Raw genomic sequence first — 20481 nt, 5'->3', positions numbered from 1 at the left:
TCTCTGTCATATCTTGCTAACTTCTTTGGCTTACAGGATCCAAGTCATCATATGTAACCGAGTCACCTGATGACTCACTTTCAACCTTCTCCCAAAGTTGTAAAAGCAGATTTTCATATGATATTGTACTGAATTGGACTAATTCAAGAAAACATTTTAATAATTTCTTTAGAGCACTTTATTTGATTTAATATGCACTAAAAATATTTACTTCTTAGAGAATTATGTCAAATAATTTTCTGAGTAGTTTACAGCCTGAACCACTTAGCTGAATTTTTTAAAAAGGTAAACGATTTGCTACAAATCTGCTGACATTTGAAAAATATCGAATGGAAAATTCTTCTGTTTTGGTCACTTAAAACATTTAATAAATAATTAGAAATACACAAAAATTTAACAGTATATAGTAGGGGTAAAATTGACCTGGGCATACACCTTGCTGTTTATCTCATCATTATGGGTGAACACAAAGATTGCTTCCTGTATTCATCCAGCACAGCTACTGAGGCACAGCTAGCTATATATATATATTGTTATGTTAAAGTACATACTTTCATTAGAAAATATGGTAGGGGAGTTTTTTACCTACCCATAATGCCCCTAGGGTGCTTTTGCACAGCAAAAGAAACCGACAGAGTGAAGAGACAACCCACAGAATGGGAAAAACTTTTTACTACTCCTCAGATGAAGGACTTATATCTAGAATATATAAATATTTTTTTAAAAATGAGACACTTCAAAACAAAAGACCCAATCAAAAATGGGCAACTCATAGGAATAGACACTTCTCAGAAGTACAAATGGCCCATAATTACATGAAAAAATGTTAAACATCACTGACCATCAGAGAAAGGCAAATTAAAACAACAGCAAGATTCCATTTTACTCTAGAAAGAATGGCTATTATCAAGAAATGAAATAATAACAAATGCTGGCAAGGCTGTGGGGAAAAAGAAACTCTTCTACACTGTTGGTGAGAAGGTAAACACACACAACAAAAGGGTCACTCTGTCCTTCATGGGCTTATGCTCCAGCAGTGCCTTTTCCTCCTGTGAGATATAGGTTTTGTTTGGCATCTTCTTCCAGAAGAGCTGTGTTTCATTGTAGCTGAACACTTGTTGAGTGACATATCCTTCTGCCTTCATGAATTCTGCAAATTCTTTCTTGTAGGCTTGTGCAGTGGCCTTGTCAGAACTGGAAGCCTCACCATGTCTTATCACACTGTGGATCCATTTGCTAAGACAAACATTTTTTCATCTACTTATTGGTTATTTGTAGCTTTTATTTATTTATTTTTTTGGTGCTGGGGATCAAACTCAGGACCTTGCGCTTGTGAGGCAGGGGTGGCAACACTGAGCTAAATCTCCTAGCTTTTTATTTTCTTTGCAGTACTAGGGATTGAACCCAGGGCCTTTGCACTGAGCTACATCGCCAGCCCTTTTTATTTTTTATTTTGAGAGAGTGCCTCACTAAGTCACTAAATTGCCTTGACTGGGCTGGAACTTGAAATCCTCCTGCCTCAGCTTCCCAGAATGCTGGAATTATGTATAGGCATATACCACCATGACCAGTTTGTAGCTTTTTTTTTTTTTGGTACTGGGGAGCGAACTTGGGTTCTTGCGCAAAACCACTGAGCTAAATCCGCAGCCTGCTTATTTTTAATATACATTTTTGTTTCCCTGTTTTATGATACAGTGAGACATGAATCATTTGAAGAATATGCTCATATTGGGTGTGTATCACTAAAAAGTTGTAAGTTGTACACTCATAAGGTAAGCTGAATCAGAAACAAAAAAGATAGGCTCAGTTACTGGAAAAATACCTGCAGGAGATAGAAGAATTGGAGTGAGAAGCTGAAAGGAAAGTAACAGGGCAAAGCAGCTTTGCTGTACCTTCCAATGAACAAGATGATAAATACCTAATGTCCAGAGGTGAAACGAAAAGCAGCAGGATTAGAGGAGACAGCTGAGGAAGAGACCAAAAGGTACAGCAGTGAAGCTGAAGACCAGAAGGAGAAAGAAGATGCTGAGAAAGAAACTGTTGAGAAAGATAAAAATGATGTTGAATGAGAAGTCGGGAACACAGACCCTACTTGGATCGAGTCACCCAGAACCAAAGGCCGTGTTGAGAATGGCCTGTTCTCCTCACCTGGCCAATGCCTTAGGTGTCCTTGGTTGAATTCTTAGCAAATTCTACAAAAACACCATTCTGAGCTAGCAAATGTTTCCCAGAAGTCCTAAGAAGAAACGCTCATTCTTTAACAGGATTACAAATGAGCTTCCTCCTTAGACCTTTATTTTGCTGTGAGGTACTGTGGTTTGACATTTTGCTTTGTCTGCTGGGATCCTGGGAAGGATAGTCTTGTCTTCAGCTAAGTCGTTTACTGGCCATTCGGGAAACAATATGTCTGTAAGCATTATTTCTTGGTGGTATTCAAATGATTTTTTTAAAAATGAAAAATACTTTCCCCTTTGTGTTTTGGCGGGTTCTGTAAGTGCTCATGATAAAATATTTTAGCTGAGTGCTATATAATTTACAATCTTAAGAAATTCTCAAGTTGGAACCAAGAAATAGCAAGGAAATGTACAATTTTATCTTCTGGCAAAGGGACATCATTTCTGTATTATAGTGCATGTAAATGCACCCTTGTAAATGTTAATTTTCATTAAATGTGGGATGGGGACTCAAATTTCAGAAAAGTACCAAGAGTCCTGAGAGCTTTGGAGCCTAAACTGCACAGAGCAGATTTTCACAGCTCCAAGGAGCTTTGTAGTTTTCATTCCATAGCAGTCCATTTATATTGGATTTATTGATTTATTTATGAGATAAAGTCTCACCATCTAGTTCAGGCTGGCCTTAAACTCATTATGTAGTCCAGATTAGATTCCACCTCTTGGTGATCCTCCTGCCTTAGCCTCCCAAGGGCTGGGATTACAGGCATGTGCCACCACACCAAGCTACACTGAATTTTCAGTGAACTGGTTCAGAGTTCAAAGATATCATTCCCTACATGGCACTTTAAAGGAATAAAAGTCATATGTCTCATTCTAACATGTGCATTATAATTTAGCAGTCCCATCTGTATTTTCGCATATTTTAAAAATTATTTTTAAAGAAAAGGTGATTTTCCTTTACAAATGGCATGGCCTGGTAACATGCTCTGTTGCCTCCCCCAGGCACTGTAAATTAAATGCATAGATTAAGTTGGACAAGAGAAATATGTTTAAAAAAACAAAATGCTGGCATATTACAAACAGCCACCATTATCCAACCCTGGTGGAAAAAAGAGTCATTGTGATTACAAGTTACAAACAATGTATGTAAATAAACCTCTTCTAGGAGCAACAGTGGCAAGAAGAACACTTTCATAGGCAAGGTATGGAAGATGATTTCTGAAAAGGAAAAAGAAGGTAGTTTTGTGTCAAAGTAAAATGAATCTTCGTTTCTAAATGAGAAGGATGAAAGTGTAGGAAAAGCCTAAATAAATATAGGAAGTTACAGAAGAGTCACAGAAAGGGAATTTTATGATTATTAAAGCTGGCTAAAGTTTAATGGTTTTATTTAAAAGATTGTCAGAAAGTGTTTTAAAATCAAACATTATACTGATGCAAAACTAGAACTTTACTTTTTCTCTTAAGGTTACAAAATCTTCTTGGATTACTTGCCTGCTTTAGTAAGTGGTTTTAAGAGATTCGTCTTTACCTTGTGAGTAATCTGACTATATACAGCACCAAAGATTTTGTGAAGTTTCTGTGCTTTACGTGGACTTCATCATGCCCTTGCTTATTTAAGGGACCAAGGCCTTCCCACTTTTGAAAGAACCAAAGTTTTCCACAGTTGTGTTACCTCCTCTGCATACTTTTTAAAATCTTTTGTTGTCATTTGGTTAAATAGCCAAGTATTGTTTCCCAGAAGGCCATGACCAACTTAAGTGTTCACACTGCACAATAACTTTTGCTATTTTCCCTTCCCAGCAACAAATCCTAAATGATTTACTGATTTTCCAGAAGGCTCCTGAAAAATTACAAAGAAATTATTCTTTCTTATAAAAAGAGAGGTACTAAAAACAATTAGGTTTCAATATGTTACTACTGATGAATTGCACATGGCACACGTCAAATCAGAACCCTCCCTGGGCTAAATCTGCATATGTAAAATGCTACTAATATAAATATCTCAGAAACTGTATGCTGTATGAGAAGTTCCCAAAGATCTTTTTTAATGTCCTTACAATCCATAGTTTCTATCTTTCTTCCTTTCTCCCCTACCCCCATTCCTTCTTTCTGTGTTACTGGGAGTTGAACCCAGGGCCTTCACACCAAGCTACATCTCTTTAAAAAGAAATTTTAGAATCCAAGTCATTAAGTTCCCCAGGCTGAGCTTGAATTTGTGGTCCTTTTGCCTCAGCCTTCCAGAGTACTGGGATTGCAGGTGTGGACCACACCATGTACAGTTCCAGCCTGACATTTCTTAGGAAAATTTCAGCAGCCAGGCATGGTGATGCATGCTTGTAATCCCAGGACTCGAGAGGCTGAGGCAGGAGGATTCTCATAAGTTTGAGGCCAGCCTGGGCTACACAGTGAGTTCAAGGCCAGCCTGAACTACATAGTGAGACCCTGTCTCAAAAAAAAAAAAAAGAGGAAACTTTCAGCAAAGCAAATTTAAGAAAGACTATATGGTTAATTAAAATGTAGGGGCTGGGGATTTACCTCAGTGGTTCCACCTCCTGCCTCGAAAGTGCAAGGTCCTGAGTCCGATCCCGATACCAAAAAAGAAAAAAAAAAATTAAAATGTGTGTTGCACCTATTTAAATAATCAGGCTAAATATAATTAGATAGGGGCCTAGGATTTAGCTCAGTGGTGCTGAGCCTGACTCGAAAGTGCAAGGTCCTGAGTTCAATCCCTGGTACTGCAAAAAAAAAAAAAAGGAGAGAAAATAATCAGGCTAAATATAATGCTTTATTTTGTGATCAGAGTAATCTTTCTTCTCATTGCTTCTCGGCCTTTTGGCTAAGATCAAGTGAAGAGTAATCTTTCTGGTTTTTTTTTGGTACTGGGGATTGAACTTGGGACCTTGCGCTTGCGAGGCCAGCAGCGGAACCACTGAGCTAAATCCCGACCCCAAAAGTAATCTTTCTTAAGATTATGTTTTATTGAAAGGGAAATAACTGGAAGGATATTTTGTGTTTTAGTGGAAAATTATACCACATCCTTTTAACTCCAGTCCTGAGCCCAATAGTAATACCATATTCTGGCCCTGTTCATTGTCTTTGAATTATGTACACTATTTGTAAATTGCAGGTAATTTATGGATATGAAACTCTAAGGCAGAGATTTAAGTTACATCTTTCTATTCCTCACCCTCCCACACCCCTCTGTGGGAAAACCAGTTTGTGTACCTACTTAGATTTCGTTCTTGCTACCTTGCATAAGTCCTAACACTTACCAAATGTTTAATTCTTCATCTTTCCTTCAATATTTGGCTATATCCCTTTAAATGAAGGTTTCTAAAATTTCTCCCTCCCTCTGACTCAACATCTCCAAGAATAAAAACCAGATCACACAGATCCCTTTCAGACCCTGTGATGGTCACAATCTGAAGAAGCCCTCTGCACTGGACACCAATGACTTCATATGAACCTTGGAAGACCCCAGGACTGACTTGTTTGTCAGCAGCAGAAAATGCATGGATTTCTCTATGAACAAGCCATTAGCAGAGCCAGTAGGAAGTCTGACACAATGCTGGGTTATGTATACCCTTACCCAAGAGGTAACCAAGAGTGTATCACCAAGCATGTCAACCTTTCAACTTCAAGAAACCCAATGAGTTTTACAAAACTCTTGGAATTCACTGGACTAGTTACCTTTAGGTTTAACCCCTGGCACTATTTACTTTAAAGCAGCTTTTCATTGTAGTATTTCCTTTTTTTTCTTTCATTTAGGATCCCTCTTTTAAGATGTCTGATGTTCAGGACTCTAAACCAACTGACCTTTTTCACCATCTCTCAGTAGAAAAGTAGCCCTCTCTCTTTTCATATATACCTGTAGCACCAACAAAAATTTTCATATATCCCTATAGCACCAACAAAAGTCCTCAGGAGACGATTTCTTAGACCCTGCTTGGCCCTGCTCAGATTTATTCTCACCTATGTGTGGTTCCATGAAAAATGGTATTTGTTCATCTTTTACAAAAGGCTGACAATGTTGAAATTTTCCCAAGACTACACTTCTGGAGAACAGCCATAGTTAAGAAATTCCACACCTTTGTGTTCTAGGTGTAGAGAGGAGAGATATCTCCCTTTGCCCCACTTAGTTTGTTTCTTTCTCTCTCTCTCTTTCTTTTTCTTTCTTTCTTTCTTTCTTTCTTTTTTCTTTCTTTCTTTCTCTCTCTCTCTTTCTATTTCCTTCCTTCCTTCCTTCCTTCCTTTCCTTTCTTTCTTTCTCTCTATCTCTTTTTCTTTTCTTTCGAGACAGCTGTTTGGAAAGCAAGACTAGTAAACTCAGGCAAAAAAGACATTAAACATGTGTTTGAGATTCTACAGTTAATAGAGACAGTTTACAAGCTCTAACAGGTTGTAATAGTGCAGCACCCTGCCCTCAATGGGGAAATAATGTTGAAAAAAGAAACCAACTGGCTGGCCGAGCAGCCAAGTTGGTAGTAGAGCTAAAATCCTTCACTGTGATGGGCCTTTTATTGCCTCAGATCAGCTTGTCTGATATCTTATCTAACTACTCCAGAGAAGACTGCAAATGGACAAGGAGCTGCGTTTCACCAAGGGGTCTCCTTTAGGACAGAAGTATAATGCTAAGTGCACAATACTCATACTGGAATTCTTATATGCCCAGTGTTAGGACAAATTCATTGTGCTGCCCCCTATGGTTGAGATGCCACTTTACGGTGGACACAAAAGTATATAACTGGTCCTGGTTTGCACTGTGTCGTAGACTCAGGGACAGGAACCTGCCTCATTTGTGCTTAAAACTATCCAGAGCCAACCTACAGCCTCCAGTGTGGGAACTCACTACTGTTCAGGGGAGAATTCCCTCGTAAGGACTGGAAAATAGACTTCACAAATGCTCCTAGTCTAGGGTAACTTTGGTTACTTACTGGTTTTGGTAGATACATTTTCTTGATGTTCAGAGACCTTCCCCATCCAAACAGAAGGAGGAGCAGAAGTGGCCTGTAAATAATACCAAGGTATGGAGTACCAAACCCATACAGAGGGACAATGGCCCCACTTTTGTCTCACAAGTTGTACAAGTGTCCAAGGCTTTTACTATCAAATGCCAACTTCATTCGGCCTGGAGGCCACAATCAACCAGAAAGACCAAAATGAGAATCAGACCTTTAAAAGGATTATTGTTAAACTGTGTCAAGAAACATACTTGGCATGGGGGTAAGGTTTTTTCTATTACCTTGCTGCAGATACATGTAGCTCCCTTTTCTTGGTCTTTGTGGAGCCGGAGATTTAGCTCAGTGGTGCTGCCGCCTGCCTCAAAAGTGAAAGGTCCTGAGTTCCATCCCTGGTACCAAAAAAAAGAAAGACTTTGTCCTCGTGAAATTTTGTATGGTAGACCATTTCAGACCTCATCCATGGGACAAATGTCAGATCTTGCTATAACAAAGTAGCTTTTGAAAAACTATGCCCAATCTCTGGGTGTTACACTAACCCCATACATGAGTTTGTTTTTAGAAGTCACTGTATCAGATGTTCTACCTCATGACTTATATCCTGGCAACTGAGTGCTCCTGAAGACTTGGAAGGAGAAACCCTAGAAAATCAACTCTCTGTTAGGTGAATGGGGCCATATGTTATCTACTGACTACTCATTCTTCTGTTAAACTGACAGTTGTCTAACCTCAGATATACCATACTTGGAGGCAGGCAGCAACCAACAAAAACCCCCAAGATCTTGACTCTTCTGGTCAACACGGTGGTGGATATTTGTGGGATGAAGAGATGGGGTGGCCTGAGCTGTAAGGAAAGGTGGTTGGCAGTTAAGAAAGGTGAAGTAATTGGTGGTCTATGCATGTGCACACAAACTTCAGAAGACATATGTCTTTTCCTGAAAATAAGACCTAACTGAAAAAGAAGCCCTAGCATAATTTTTCAGGATGCTTGGAATATAAGCCCTACTCCCCAAAATAAGCCCCAGTGAAAATCATCAGCCAGACAGATGCATTTAGCACATTCATTGCAAAACATGATGGATGTACTGAATTATAAAATAATATATAATTAAATATAAATAAATATTATTGATATTAATACTTATGTGATAATATAAATTATAATTAAGTACTTGTAAATACCCAAGTGGGTGCCTTTGGACAAGAGGTAAACACCTACGTAAACAGATGAATTTGAGACTGATTACCAGATGACCATAGTACAGACACAACATATGAATAATGTGTGCACTTGATAATGAGTGGACGTGGTTATATCTAATATAAATCTTCATAATTCAATATGTTGTAACAGATGTAACTAATGCACTCGTATGAAATACAAAAACATTTTCTGAATGTTGGTGTCTGTAATTTTTTGTCACTTTTGTGTGGCCCACCATTTTTTCTTTTTTTTTTTTGAGACAAGGTCTCACTATGTAGTTCAGGTGGGCCTTGCACTCACTATGTCACCTAAGCTGGTCTCGAATTTGTGGTGATCCTCCTGCCTCAGCCTCGTGGGTACTAAGATTACAGGTGTGTGGCGCTATTCCCAATGTGGACCATCATTCTTAACTGTCATCATTTTTGTTTCCACTCCTGTCTCCTAAGTCTTCAATTAATACTTGATTTAATGGACACTGTGAAGCCTCGCCTACAAGAGGTCATGACTGTGGGTGAAGAATTCATGGGATAAAATCACTGACAGCTGTGCTGCCAGTGCACTACAAGCAGGCTACATGGAGAAGAGATGCTCATTTAGGGAGAGCTCTATTGCTGGACATGAGAGATTGGGGCCAGTGGTTCTACAGGAAGTGGAGTCACAAGAAATTCAGGCCGGAATTCTGGGTTTAGAGAGTTACAACGATATTCCAGAAGATGACATGAATATATTTGGATAAATGTAGATTTATATACATGAATAAATGTAGATTTTTGTACATGAATACATGAATAAATGTAGATTGTTGTTGTTATGGCTTGTGTTTAGATGTCCCCCTAAAGCCTCATGCTTTTTTCAGAGGTGGCTGAATTTGGAATGTGTGATGCTGGGATTAAGGGTGTGTGATTACTAAACCACTGCACAGGAGTGATTGGTTTGACACTGCCCTTATCCTGGCAGTCTGGATGGGATAAAAGGGAGAGAAAGGAGGGCTGGGGATTTAGTTCAGTAGTTCTACACCTGCCTTGCAAGCTCAAGGTCCTGAGTTTGATCCCTGGTACTGGAAGAAAAAAAACAAACAGGGAGAAAGATGCTGTTAAGGCCCTTGTTGCTTTTGTTGTCTTCTATTGCCATAAACTGTTGCCCCTCTGCTACCTAGCCTTGGAGCCATCTGATTATGGACTGAAACCTCTATTAATTGTGAGCTAAGTAAACCCTTTTCCCTTTAACTTTTGGTGTTGGGTATTTTGTCTCAGCAACAAGTGAAAAATAACTAATACAGTTGTACATGAAAAAAATAAGGCATCCCCTGAACATAAGCTCTATTGCATCTTTTGGAGAAAAAATTAATATAAAACCCAGTCTTATTTTTGTGGAAATACAGTAGCACTACCTGAGGGTGGAGTTTTTGGCCATCTGAGAGTAAGGGCTCACCAACTGGACACCTGTGCAGGCCAAATGAAGGGGTTGGTGGTTTCAATCAGTTTGAGGTAGACAAGGCTATTGCTAAATCTCTAAAAAACAAAACAACACAAAAACTTAAAACAATTGTTACCAAGGTGACCATATATCAGAAGTGTTATGTAGTAATCACTGTTTAGTTAAGCTACCAAAACCAGTGATTAAAGCCAGTAACTAAGAACAAAGCTAGAGGGATTATTCATCCTTCTCTGAGTTTCAAAAGAAAGAATGTACAGTACTCTTTGATTTTTAAAACTTTAACCAGGGAGAGCCACGCATGGTAGCACATACCTGTAATCCCAGCACCTGGAAGGCTGAGTTAGGAGGACCCCCACAAGTTCGAGGCCAGCCTGGGCGACACAGTGAGTTCAAGGCTAGCTTGAACTACATAGTGAGACCCTGTCTCCAAACAAAACACCTTTAACCAGCGGGGGGGAAAGTGGCTTAAGCCTCTTACAAGAGAAACAAGAAAGCACCCAGTGATGAATGTGACTGTGCTGTACACCTAAAATGTACCAATAAACTTAATGGAAAAAAAAGTGAGTTTGGACCTTGGGTGGGCTTTATCTCTACACTCCTGGGAGTCACTGCTGTGTCAATGGTTAAGCCATAAAAAGTTTATTAGTTTCAAGTCACAAAAGCCTTACTGATTTTGGTTTCTAGTAGCTTGTTAGTTACTTTTTGGGATTAAAATTAGATTTCTAATATTCAGAGCCTTATAGGAGAAATTTCTTCTTTTTTAAAGGATTTTTATTAGTACATGATTGCAGTACATAATGATTACAATTACTGTGGGGAGTTGGTACACGTACATCAAACAACTTGATTTTTTTAAAATTCTGTACCCCTCACCTCCCTTCTTCCAAATCTTGATCCCCTTATTTGCAAAAGTTCTATTTTCATCATTTTTCCCCTTCATCTTCCTTCCCTTCCCTACCTCCCCCTCCATCTCTTGGTCCCTCATCAATTTGAAAAAGATCTGCCTACTTCCTCTTTATCTATCTTCTACTTTGTTCTTTATTTTCATGTAAGAAACGTTTTCGTAAGGCTTCTCTGTTCTAATGGATGCTGCTTCTCCACAACTTCTCAGTTGAGCGGAGCCCTCTCCTTGAACCTCCATGACTATATGCTCTGCTAACTCTACCTTTTTCCTTTTTGTTTGCCCAGTTTTTCTGGGAATAACTTGGACTCCACTGGCTTAAGAAACTCAAATGGAAACAAAGCTTTTGTACATAGGGAGGAGAGGAGGTTTAAGGGGAGAATGGGATAAAATAAAGTTTATTTAAAAAATTAAAATTGTGGTAAAATATCCAAAAAAAAAAAAAAAAAGAGAGAGGGCCGGGGATTTAGCTCAGTGGTTCCGCCCCCTGCCTCACAAGAGCAAGGTCCTGAGTTCGATCCCCGGTACCAAAAAAAAAAAAAAAAAAAGAGAAAAAAACTCAAGAGGCAAGCATGGTAGTACATGCCTGTAATCCCAGCACTCAGGAGGGTGAGGCAGGAGGATTGCTGTAAATTCAAGGCTAGGCTGAACTACATAGCAAGACCCTGTCATCAAAAAACCAAAAATTAACAACAACAACAAAAAGGAACTCAAGATTTCAAACTACCTCTTCTACAACTTCTTCCTTCCCATGGCTTCTGCTCCTTTCTCCTTTTGCTATTTTTGATGTTCCATCCGGTTCCCTTGAGTTCTTGATATGGCTCCTTTTATTCCCTTAACTCTTACATCCTTGTGTCCACCCCAGTCAGACCTTTTCCCTTACTACTCTAGCCCCTCAGTCACTACTTTTATTCTTCCACCAAAGGGACCCATTATCCCTCCCTCCTCTCCTGACAGCAACTATCTGAAAAAGAAGCTGAAAAAAAAAAGACTAACTGAAAATAGACTGAATATTTTATATACTCAAGATGGCCTTCGTAGACATCTGGATACTACTAGATGTTTCCTGAGTCATTCACTTAAAATTTAGCCCACATCTTCCATAAGATTGATCTCTGGTAACAGGCAGATACACTCCCCCAAAACTCTTTTTGGAGAAAACTTAAATTCTTTCTCTGTGTCTTAGAGATATAAGTTTTCTATACTATCTATCCAGGCATAGTGGGACACATCTGGAACCCTAGCATTTGAGGTTGAAGCAGGAAGATGGGCTGAGTTTAAGGCAAGGCTGAACTATGGTAGCGAGATCCTGTTTCAAACCTCCCTCCTATTTTTTTCCTATACTATCTTCTCTAGGATCTGACTGCTATATATTTGAAATATAAAGTTTGGGGAGGTGACTCTCATCAGAAAGCAGGAAGAGAGACAGAGAGAGAGGGAGAGAGGAAAGGAGGGAGAGAGAAGGAGGAAGGGAGGGAGAGGGAGAGGGAAAGGGAAAGGGAGGGGGGGGAGAGAGAGAGAGAGAGAGAGAAAGAGAGCGAGTGAGCATGAGCACTGGCTGGGAAAGGAGGCATGACAAAATCCTGGAACACATGTGCAGAAGAGTCCCAAAGCCCTGCATGTGGACTTCTTGTGAGAACAGGAGCAGGTTTTTCATAGGATGGCCTAGACTTGATATCAATCCAGGGAGTGGGTGATACAAAAAGGACAGTTCACACTGAGTTTTGGCCACTGTGTTCTCTATCGCATGGTGACCCACCCTCATGCTGTAGGGTGTACTTCTTTTCTTACTTTTACTTGACCCAAACTCACTTTGCAGAGCCTGTTTCTTTTCCTACCTTTAAAAAAATCGCTACCATCTGTGCTTGTCTTGACTAATTCTTTGAGAACCTAGAAACCACCTCCAGAAGGAGACTGCAGCACCCCAAAACCTGGTTACAAGAGAGGAGAGGGAGAGGGAGAAAGTGCTCACACATGAGTACTATGTATTTAATAATAGATTGGGTAAACAAAGGTCTTTAATATTTCCCACTAATATTAGCAAAAGGCTTTAACCTTTTGAGTAACCATGTCTATTTGCCAGAAACAGAATTTGGACCCAGCTAATCTTTTACAAACTAGTGAGTTTTGTATTCTTGTGTCTGATACACAGCAAAAATTTAAAAAATGATAGCTAAATGATCTGTTTGCATCTATATGCAATAAAAATATATGTACCATATTTTCCCACAATCTGTTTTTTGGGGTATTCACTTTTTCTTTCCTGTGATATCCCTGTACATGTAATTAATTTCTACATCTTTTTTTCCTGAGAATCTGCCAGTTGTCAGTTTATTTAATTGAGTCACTGTGGACTTCTCAGATGATGCAAGGAAAATCTTCTTCTCCCTACAATTGTGTGGATCAGTTTAACTTCTGAGGCTAAGATCTCTTTATTCCAGATTTTGCATTTTGAACCACAATGACCTGAGTACCACTTAAGGGGAAATGAAGAGGGAAATCCTTGCATAATCCATATTTATAACCATTTATATGTAAATCTTTATATCATGAATATGAAAATAATGCTTGACCTGAAATTTTTTTTTTTGCATTTATTCAAAAACACATTTTTCTAGAAAGGACACTCAAGAGTAATTTGTGACAATTTCCAGGAGAAAACAGAAAACAATAATCACAAACAACAATCCTTCAAACATACACAGGATCTTTTTCTTCTCTCTTAACACCAAGTAGAAAGTGATGTTAACTTAATTCTCCCTTTATAATTTGTTTGCTAGAGTTTAATGGCAGTCTTAAGAATTTTCCAGGAAAAAGGGATCAAGTTCATTGATCTCCCTTCCTAGCAGTAAAGCGTCATAGTTCAAGTAGGGTCAGGTTTCCTATTTTCAAAGAATTCTTTTGCCACATGTGCCCTGCATGTCTGTGATAAACAGTGTCGCTCTACGTATCTGGTCCGTGGTTCTGCAAACTTTGAAGAATAAAGTTGTGAACAAAAGGAGGAGGGTAGGAGAGTTTTTAACTGAACACAAGAGGAAGAATAGTTCCTGGATTTCTAGGAGGAGTCCTGAGTGGGCTGCTGCGTGACCCTCAATCTAGAGACTGTCAGGCCTCCCCTAAATCTACAGGAAAAAATAAACAGGCTGCTTTTAGCAAATATCAGCAGCTTCCCAGCAAGTAGGGCAAATGGACTCCCAACTGTGATTTACAACCCCCTGCAGAAGTACAGTACAGTAATTGTATACACACCTGAGCAGGCTGTCCAGACTGTCCTTGGGCATTTAAGTCATAAATATGTCACCTTAGATTCCTTAGCCCCTTCAATGCCTATATAAGCCTAATTCCTTTCCCAGTTAATTGCTGATCATCTTTCTCCTAGTGTTAGCCTATCCTTTCAGGGATGAAATGTTTCCCAGCTAGCTGCTAGAATCTCCTGATTCTAGTCCCTGTTCACTGGGATAAACTTCTTTTTCTCAGAACGAAGAACCTGGGTTTTTTTTGTTAACAAGTGGATTCTTTGTAACAGAGTCCCTTATAGGTAATCAGGGTGCAGGAATTGCTTGATCACTTAGTGGGCATCTATCAAGGGAGGTTCTGTGATGTTGAAAATATGGCCCATTGGAAGTAAGACTTTCTAACCCCGTTCTTTCAGTGTTTACAGTACACGGGATCTTAGAAAGAAACTGGTTATTTTGCATTATAATTTCCTCAGAACTCAGGAACTTAATAGGGGGTGGTTGGACCTCTAGTGGGCTGCATTCCACATTACCTAGGAAGTCCACTGTATTTTAAATTCTTCAAAACTCAGCAGTTTTGTAGGGGGTGACCACACCTCCCTTTAGCAGGGAGGAGCTGTACTGCATGTTGTCTGAGGAAGTCCGTTCTAGCTCCAAAGTCCTAGTTCACTATTCTTCCTTAGATTCCCATTAGTTTGGCAGACTACCCAGCTGTATCTCAGCCCTTCATCCAGTAGCTGCCTTACTCATAAGCTAACTAAACTGTTTTCTACAATAAGAGACATTCTCTTCCAAGACTGGCTGTGAATAAAAACAGGAGAAACAACTGATAAGGGTCAACAAAATGCTTAGAGATTTTATCAACCCTGTCCCTCAATACTGGAGACTGACAGGGCTTTCATGCGAACTACATCCCCAGCATCCACATCTTTTAATGTTTTGAGACAGGGTCTTGTTAAATTGCTCAACTACCAGGCTGGACTCAAACTTATGATCCTCTTGTCTCAGTCTCCCAGAGGGCTGGCATTATAGGTGTGCACCACCATGCCTAGCCAGCATTTTAAAAAGTCTTGAGAACACAGAGCTGGACTTTCAATCTCTACAACCTAAATATTCTGCAATGAGGAAATGCCTTTCATCTGTTTACTTAATTTTTTATCCACCCATAACTATAGGAAATAATCAGACAGTCTTATCTTCTTGACTCAAATTTAGTACTCAAATACCTCACCTCTTCATAGCAGGCAGTATTTAAAGAGGCTTTATGCTGAAGTTCCTCTTCATCCCATATTATGATTAAATTTAGATTAAAATCTTTACTAGATGGAAAAGAAAAATAACTCAATTTTCCATGAATTAAAACTTCAGAATTATCTATTACTGAAATAATAGGTATTAATTTTGAGGTTTTGGTTTTGATTTCTTATCTATTAAGACCCATGGAGCAACTTACTGACAGATTGATGACAACTGAAAAACTATTATGAAATCATTAATGGAAATGTAAAAATTTTATAATTTCAGAACTAATTTTTCATAGCATAATTGGAACTCTCTCATACTGAATCATCTCACTTCTTTCAGAACCAGTTATCTCAACTCAGAGGGAAATACCATCAATCCCATAAGACTATGGGGAAATGTGACTGGAAATATCTTGGAAAGACTATATGGAAAGAAGACAGAACAAAAATAATTATGATCAATATTGGTTGGGAAACAAAATTTCACCTTCCTTCATGTAAGATACTACATTGAGATTGTAAGCGATACAGATAAATAAAAATAAAATCTCACCTAAAGAAATGAATAATTGAGCCAGAACTGGTGGCAGATGCCTTTAATCCCAGAAATTGAGGAGGGTGAGGCAGGAAAGTGCAAGGAAAGTTGCAAGTTGGGTAGTTAAGTGACTTAGTGAAACCCTGTCTCAAAAAATAAAAAAAAAAGGGCTAAGTATGTAGCTCAGTGTGAAGGCCCTGGGTTCAATTCCCAATATCATATCACAAACAAGCAACAGAGTTCCATTTCTGAGGAAAAAATTCTCTCTTAAATTATAATTAATAATAGTATTAAACTTATCAAAAAGTAAATTAATTATAAAATTTAGCTCCAAAATGGATGTCCTGATTACAGCTGGTCAAACCCCTAATTACACTAACAGTGTGGCTCCACTGGAGAGGAACTGTGGAAGCTGCACTCGCCAGAGCAGCCAGGTGTGTCTGAGACCTGAGCCAGCTGAGGATGTGCTACCTTCTGAGGGCCCTACCTTCTAAAGCAGCAGGCATGAGGCCTCAGGCCTGGGAGAGAGAATAAAAGATCTGTTTAGCTGTGAAGAGAATATTAATTCCATTGTGTTTGTTTCAGTCATTGTTTTGTTCAGTTGAAGGGCCTGATAAAAGAAAATTTGGTCTTTCATTTGTTGAGCATGAGCTATATTCCAGGCTTGAACATATAAGGGTGAACAAGAAAGATCATGTACTCAGGGAGCTCTCTTCTAGTAAGGAAAGCCCCAAGCCCTTATTATAACTCTCAAAAGACATTATGCAATACAGTATATGCATTAGACACACACACAAAAAACTCTGAAACACACAAACATCATTTAACAATTCAATAAATGTAAAAATGTTTCACTTTCAAAATCGGGACAAAGACATATTTTAATATTTTGAACATCAACTATAAAACTTATGAAATACCGCAATTTACTTCACTTATCTTGAAATATCAAGATTTACAGAATATATGTATTTAAATATTCTTTAAAGAGTATTTAGGCCATGCATGGTGGCAAGTGTCTGTAGCCCCAGTTCTTTGGTAGGCTATGTTAGAAGGACTGCTTCAGCCTCGGAGTTTGAGACTACCCTGGCAGCATAGTGAGGGCTTGTCTCAAAAACAAACAAGAATATTCTAATGGGATTACAGAAAAGAGATGGCTCTACCTATGGGCGGAGGACAGAATGCCTAGTTTTGTTAAAAGCAATTGGTGAAGAAAGGAGAAAGGCAAGGAATTTGTATAGGATCTCTGGGTGATGCCTCACCAGCCAAGGAAGGAGAAATTTGTGATACTGAAATGGAAGTGTAACATCTAAGGAAATATTCAACTGGTTAATTCACAATAATTACTCTTTCCTCCGAAGTTTCAGCCTGATCATGTATTTTATTGAACTTTTCAAATAAATGAAATTCTAACTGTACAATGGAAAGCCAGGGGGAAAAGAAAATTTGCTCTTTCAAAATGTATTTTATTTGTACTATTCTATTATTATGAGATTTTAAAAAAGATACTGGATAAACTGGTGCTAATCTGAAGGCTTTATAAAGCATGCCTGAATAAAAGTAAGACTATCAAGAGCCCCAGGCATAGGTCTTGAATTCCTGCAAGGCAATGCAATGCAAGTGAGAGAGAACAAAGGACACAGAAACAAGACTTAAAGAGAAAGCTGGTCTGGGATAGTCTGAGCTGCTCTGGGCAACAAAGACAAAAGGCACCCAAGACTTCCAGTATTTACTGATAACAAGCGTGGGAATAAGTAGAGCGAGGTATATGTGAGACATATGATTATGTGTGAGGCATCTGGCTTCAGTGGTTGTTGCAGGCAAGGCTGTAAGATAGGTCCTGCTTTCTTGCAGGAGAGAACAAACGGAGACTAGGACTGGGTCATAACCTGAAACCCATCAGGTCAGTGGGGGAAACCATAATTCAGGGAAAGGAATTTAATTGGGGTCATGCTGACCTCAGGTGGAAGTTAACTCAGCAGTTAACTCAGCAGTTAACTTCCTGCCACTTCACAAACCAGGACTTAGGTCTCTGTGGCAGCCATTGGTAGAGGAGCTCTGCTCACCCAACTCTGCCATTTGACATGCCCAGGTGAGTCACATAAGGCTTTGGTCAGACTCCTAATATAATACAGCCGAATTATGGGGAAAGACGCTTGTGCTACTTAGAATGTGCTAGTAAATTGGGCAGGGGTGTCTACTACATAAGACAACTTTAATAAAAGAAATATTGAAAGAGTGGTAGTTTTTGCTCCATATTCCAGGAATATCTAGATGAGTTTTCTAGATTTGTGAAATTTTGGATTCAGGATCTCTATAAATATCAGGTTTGCACTAAAAGAAAATGTTAATTATTACCTATTCCCCATTTAGGTTAGAAACAACTCAGTTGAAAAAAGAGGCAAATTTATAATTTCATTAAAAGATTTTGGGGGGAGGGGAGGCAGGGTCTTGCTAAGTATTCTAGGCTGCCTTGAACTCACTACGCAGCCCATACACTCTGGAGAGTGCTTGGTTGGACTGCACTCCAGGGAGGGGTTGAATGTTTGACCCTGGGACTCATGGAGGGCTTCAATTCAGGGATCCCAGTGTTTTGTTCACAGTGACTGGGTGAGAGACAGCCATGGGAGACAGGCGTGGTCAGGGAGCCATGGTCAGACTGGCAAGATACCTCCTAGGGGTTTCAACTAAAGGATACAAGCCTGACCCCATGGCCAGAGGCTAGGCTCAGCCTGCATTTCTGGATTTGAAAGTCACAGAATTGGTGCCCTCACTGTGATCCTTCCACCTGCTGGTGCCTGCATCCAGCACAGACGGGGGCCTTCTTTATACACCAGCACGAGCAGTGACATGTCTGGAGGTGGACACTGCCCCAGAACTGTAAGTTCCAGAAGAAAACCACATTTTCAAAATCACAAATTTTTTTGGTTTTTTTCTTTTTTTGGGTGTGTTTTGTTTCCTTGTTTTTGTTTTTTGGTGAGCATGTTTTTTGCTTTGTTTTTTGCTCTTCTTTCCTTTCCTTCTTTCTTCTTCAACAGTTTACTGGGGTGTGGGAAATTTTCCTTTGTCCTGCCTTGCTGCTTATCACTTTTCATTCTTTTTCTTTAATTTTTCTCTTCTTCCTTTAATTTTTTCTATTTTTACTCTCTTTATAATTTTGTTCTTTTTTCTTTTATTTTTCATCAGTTTTTTTCTTACCTTTATCTAATTGTATAAAAATTCTTCTATGCCCCAATAAGATCCTTTGTACCATTTCTCTCTCCTCCTTTTTTAATATCATAGAGTTTAAAGTTTCAGAGTGTTCCTTACATTTCCCCATCCTAAATTCTTTATCTTTAATAATATGACCATAAAATTTTGTTAATATCTTGATAATTAACTCTGTAAAATTACTGTTGAATTCTTTTCTACTATTAGCAGAGATACAGCTGTTGCATTTTGTACATACTAGCTGTAAGTCAATACCTAGGTTTTCTTAATGTTTACACCATAATTGAAGATTTATTCTCTAGGATTAAGGATGGTATATAACTGGTTCTTATGGTATGATAGCATTCAATGTGTCTTGGATGGTAATACTGTAGCTTGATATCAAAAGGGTCACATAATTGTTGCTATTTCTCTGCAAGCCAACACTCAAATTACCTTTGTGACATTAACAATACTAGAGTACATTCCCAGAGAATTTGGTTGTTGGGCTAACTACACTGGATCCTACCCTCACAAATTAACCAAGGTGGTCAGATCTTGGGGCTGTGGCAAAGGATTATAGTTAGCCATGCCCAAAATACATCACTGAAAAGGAACTAAAGGGGTCTCTGTACTAGCAACAAAGTCTTTAGACTGTAAGTACAATGGACCCTTGACTTATGAACTCAAATTGTTCACAAGGGCTGGTTATAACTCAAGTTGGTCAACTGAAGACTCAGGCTCCTCTACATTTCACAAACCACTAGCCTTCAAAGTCTCTCTCCTGTATACAGGAATATCTCAGTGTCCTTAGAGACATTAGCCCAGGATTTCTCAATTAACCCCACACAGAAAAAGATGTAATGTTCCTTCCAGAACTCTTTAAGGGTTAAATCTGTATCTAAGACCTTCTGGAAGCCCAAATGACTGGTTATCTTGGTTGTAACTCAAGACTTTGGTCATAAGTTAAAAACTAAAATTCCAGTCATAACCCACATTGTTCGAATGTCAGGCTGATTGTAACTTGAGGATCCACTGTATCTACAAACCTCAGGACAAAACAAGACAAACAAACAAAACAATAGAAGCATAAGAAGAAACAAAATGCCTCCCAAAACTCTTAACTTTCCTGAAGCCAATCCAGGGGAGACCAAGGGGCAGTGCATCATCTGAGTAAGTCCAAAGGATAACAGAGGAGGTTTGAAAGCACATCAAAAAGATGCCCCTTTCAGAAAACACTAATAAAAAGCTAAATGAGCTAAACAAAGTGATACAAAACATGAACGAGCAGTTTACCAAAGAACTAGAAATTTTAATTGGAAATCCGAGATTAAAAAGTATACTGAAAGTATGGGCAGCAGAATTGATCAACGTGAGAACAGAATTTCAGAACTAGAAGGTAATGATACCTTCAGAGACCAAGTACACAGAGACACCTTAAAAACAAGAGAGTATGAAAAATGGATCCAACAGATTCTAGATGATGCAAAGAAGACTAACTGGAAAATCAGAAGACAACACAAATGGCATTAAAGGGCCGGGGATTCAGCTCAGTGGTGCTGCCTCGAAAGCGCAAGGACCTGAGTTCAATCCCCAGTACCAA

The 20481-nt window shown here is 39.0% G+C and overlaps 1 long non-coding RNA gene and 1 pseudogene across 1 annotated transcript; one reads left to right on the top strand and one right to left on the bottom strand.

Moving 5' to 3' along the window:
- The first annotated feature begins 4990 nt into the window (after positions 1-4990).
- Positions 4991-5113, top strand: LOC147827686 (U2 spliceosomal RNA; annotated as a pseudogene).
- Positions 5114-7859: 2746 nt separating this feature from the next.
- On the bottom strand, positions 7860-15222 carry LOC110346565 (uncharacterized). Its single transcript, XR_002390674.2, has 3 exons — positions 15142-15222; positions 9727-9847; positions 7860-7976 (listed from the first exon to the last, which is right to left on the bottom strand). It is a non-coding gene; the product is annotated as an uncharacterized LOC110346565 (long non-coding RNA).
- Between the last annotated feature and the right edge of the window lie 5259 nt (positions 15223-20481).

This window comes from Heterocephalus glaber, unplaced genomic scaffold (genome assembly GCF_053883595.1).
Source record: "Heterocephalus glaber isolate CG9 unplaced genomic scaffold, H.glaber_assembly_v1.0 deba00001442, whole genome shotgun sequence".
NCBI classification, from domain to species: Eukaryota; Metazoa; Chordata; class Mammalia; order Rodentia; family Bathyergidae; genus Heterocephalus; species Heterocephalus glaber.
The sequence above is the reverse complement of the archived record's forward strand: the minus strand, read 5'-3'. Positions and strand labels throughout refer to the sequence as shown.